Below are 4453 nucleotides of genomic sequence, written 5' to 3' on the forward strand. Positions count from 1 at the left end.
TATGTAGAATACACATTCCGCGCTTAACCTACCATTCTAAAATTCTTAGAAATCAAAATCTACACATTAATCTAATTCTAAAACATGTAGAAACCGACTTCTACAGATTTACTATAAATCTAAAACATGTAGAAATCAAATTCTAAACATTACTATAATTCTAAAAAACTGTAGAAACTGATTTCTACATATTAGTTGTATTCTACGGATAAGAAATCAGTTCCTAAAAATATGGAAACAAAATATTTGAGAATATTCACTTTTATATTTTTAAAAAAATTGATTTTTTTTTATAAAAAAAAACGAAAAAGGAACAAAAAGGAACAAAAAAAGCGACAAATCGATTTGAGAATATTCACTTTCATCCCAGAGAAAAATATCCTATTTTTAGAAATTAAAATTCAAAGGGGTGCTACTGGTTGTTGTCGATGGAACATTTTGAAGAGGCGTGTCCTATTTTTAGAAATTCAAATTCCTATATTTAGAAATTCAAATATTTGAGAATATTTGAGAATATTCACTTTCATCCCAGAGAAATCGAGTTTAAATAAGTTGAAATCATGCTTGGTCGGTTCAAATCAAGTGGGAATCAATCCGGATATAATCATACAAAACCAAAAAAATCGATTTGGGATTCTTTCCTCGGCACGGGATCGATCGATCTATTCTTACAGATCGGTCGATCTGTGTAAATTGACCTTCGCCGATCGAGTGAAATGGACCAGGTCGATCAGTATATATTTCGCGTTTTTTTTGTTCTGAATAATGATCGGGATCGATCGATCCACTATAACTTGTAAAGTGGGATCGATCGATCCCCCTTGTCGAACTCAATCATATCTTTTTTTAAAAATTACAATTTTAAGGGCATTACTGCCATTTTAGAAAAAATAGTCTAATAGGACATAAAGTAGTATAAATTAATCTAAAGGGACATAGTTACCATTTTTTGTTCTAAAAACACAGATTTCCCAAAATAATTTTAATGTGAGTTTGTGTAGTTAAAATGATTTTGGAAAGTTTCAAAGGCATAATAACTCAAATTATGTACGGTACGAATGTTTTTGGGACTTTCAATTCTCAAATATACATTGTAATAAAATGTATGTGGGACTTTCTATATTTCTAAAATAAGGTAAATGTGACTTTCTATAATTATTAATAAGAGAGCAAAAAAAATGATGTTAAACTTTGTCCAAAGAAAAAAACGCTAAACAAATCAATGAGATAAAGTTTCTAGAATATAGAGCCAAATAGATATAAAGTGTTTAGAAGACCAGGTCAAGTCATGAAATCCTTATCATCACGTCTAACCTGATTCATGCATTTCATGTCATGTGATCTGAACTGAACCCATACCAAATCATGTCATGTGATCTAAATTTTGGAGATTTTAAGGTATATTTGAATTTTTTAAACTTTTACATAATTAAATGGTATATGAACTGAACTAAACCTATACCAAAAATTTACAAATACTCGGATAGAATTTAAATATCTAGCTCTGAATACATGAAACTCGAATAGATCTGAACCAAATTTGAAAGGTACCCAAATATTTTAGATAAAATTTTATATTTGTTGCATTTATAAATTTTAAAGGTACCCAAATATTTTAAATAAAAATTATATATAGTATTTTCAAATTTATATAGTATATTTTAGTATATATATATTTATTATTGAGACTTCTTACTCATATGATTTTATTAACATTTGTATATTTTCTGTAACAAAAAATTTAAACCATTAATCACAAAATTTTCAATGTGAAATTTTTTCAATACAAATTTCAAAACTAAAATATCAGTGTCTCGATACGTTTTCAATGCAAATTTTGAAATTAACAAATTTGTTTATTTTTATATGGTATATAGTTTAATTTAAATGATATTAAAATAGACATATATATATATATATATAATATGAATATATATTAAATAATACTTCATATTCATACGATTTTATGATCATTGGTATCTTGTTATAACAAAAAAAATTAAACCATTGATCACAAAATTTTCTATGTGGGACTTTAAACAATTTTAGTAATTTATAGTCCTTTTAAAACATTCAAAATATAACATATAAGGAACAATATAATTATTTTATTCTATGGTTAATGTGATTGTTTAATTTATTTTAAATAATATAAAATTAAACAAAAAAGAGAAAGAATACAAAAATTGTTATCAAATCTTTATTATTCATAATCATTAATTGTCATAAATATGTTAATCATATTAGGTAGTTCCGATCTGTAGCTTTTATTAAAGAAAAAAATGGAGAATATTTTTTTTACACAACTAATCAATTTGATAGTTATTTTAATATAATATATACTATATGTTTAGATGGACCAACCTATTTTTCTATAACATGTTGTTACAGAAAAATGTTGTAATGCTTCTCAACCAAGATGGTTACTTTTAAATGGGTCGGTTCATTCATTGTGGCATGTGATGCAGATTCATATATCCACAAATTGTTATCGAATATTGTATTTTCTCTGGTTTATAATATACACAATTAGTACCTCAACTACTGAAATAATCATACAATTTAGAAAGAAGAAAAAAAATAGCCTAACAACAACTATCGTATGCTCCTTCCGTTTCATTAAGTTAAGAGGTTTCGGAAAAAAAAATTGTTTCACAAATATAGACCTTTTGTATTTTTTATGAAAAAGTTGCGATTTTCAAAAAAATTAATTGATTTTATTAAATTACTATTGGTTAAAAATTATTAAAAATTAAAAATTACAAAAAACGATACATTTATTATAGTGATTTAATGTGTTTTTTTAATATGTGTGAAAATATTAAAAAAAATTATCTTTGTTAAACGTAGGAAGTATTAGTAAAAAAAACTACTATCATATTCATATCTCACTAAATGATAGGAGTATATACGAGTGCATGAATACAAAGTGGGAACGCCGAACGTGTAATATAATAAATAACACTTTTACCAAAAAAAGAAGAAGAAGATATTAAATAGCACGTACGTAGTAACGAGCAGAACAACAGCTAATTGTCACATGCGCCATTAATGATGGAGCATACTAGTAAGCCTCTGAAATCATGTGAACAATAATTTATATACTAGTATGTCAAGTTTTCGAGCTAAGAATCTGAGCTAACTATTATAAATAATTATCATCAAAACTTTGAGCACTTTAACAAACAATAAATTTGCAAAACATCTTTAATAATAAAGTTAAACTATCTGCCCATTTCAGGCCGTCCACGTCGCTCAAGGAGGGTGGGGGTTTTTCGCCACGTGTACAGTAATCTATATCATTTTGGTTTCTCTTTCGTTTGCGAAAACTCAACACACCAAAATTGGTCCATTAAAATCGTTCAAACGATGAAAATTAAATCCTTAATAATGGTCCGTTAATGTACTGCAAACAGACTCCACAAAATAATGACCATTTAAGGCCCACCTCTACTTGCAAAGTTTCCGTCTTCTTCGTTGCCCTCTTTTGCAGTGCCGATGAGGATTCCTGTGTGGTAAAAGTAACTACATCGCTTTGAATCATTTCATTAAGCGCTTACATTAACTTCCTCAAGCCACCTATCCCACTACGTCAAGTTCGTAACCCCTCCACACCATCGATTTGATAATCCCTAATTCCTGATATCTATAAATAAAGTCATGAAATCCTCCCCTTATAACAATGATTTATTTATCCTATTCATTATTAAACAGTTTCCTTACAAAACAATGGTGTCCTCTCCGATCATGCTCCTCAGACGGTGGTTACCCGACTTCTCTGTTTTTGGGAAGCAGGCAACGTCAGGAAAGGTGGAGTGCTCATGTGGATTGACATGCTCCTCCCTGTGAAAAGGTAAGCCTATTCATTTTCGGTCGCATATCTCTTCCTATTCTTAACTGCTCACCCTACTTTATTTGACGAGGTTCTTCATGTTTCTTCCTCTTTACAGTCGGCACTTCTCCAAGGTTCCATCTTTGCACATCGTCTAAACATGTTCAAACATCTTCTGAAAGATGATTTTATTTACGACCTAAGTGGCTTTGATGTAACGAGGGGCAACAACCACTTTAAGCGCAAAGATTCACCTGTAGCTATTCCATTCATCAACAACACTAAATTAGTTGAACTCACTGTGGGACCACCTCCAATACCACTTGAGCTCTTTAGGTTCCATAGTTACGAGCAGCTACAGGCTCTGGAAACACAAGCACTGAGTTTCTCGGCCTGTTTCTGATATTTTATTCAGTAAGTTCATTTCCGGTTAAAATAACCACATTTATCTTATTTTCTCTTGCATACATCATATTGGAAGTCAGTCTCATCTAGACAAGCTGCAATGAGCCTGCTCACTCCTCAGACAATTCAACGCATTATGGCAAACATTTGTATTGATGGGTACATCTCCTGTCTCAAAACTAATTAGTTATTTTTAAATTATTTCTATTGCCTTTA

The sequence above is a fragment of the Brassica oleracea genome, chromosome C1, assembly GCF_000695525.1.
Source record: "Brassica oleracea var. oleracea cultivar TO1000 chromosome C1, BOL, whole genome shotgun sequence".
Taxonomy (NCBI): Eukaryota; Viridiplantae; Streptophyta; class Magnoliopsida; order Brassicales; family Brassicaceae; genus Brassica; species Brassica oleracea.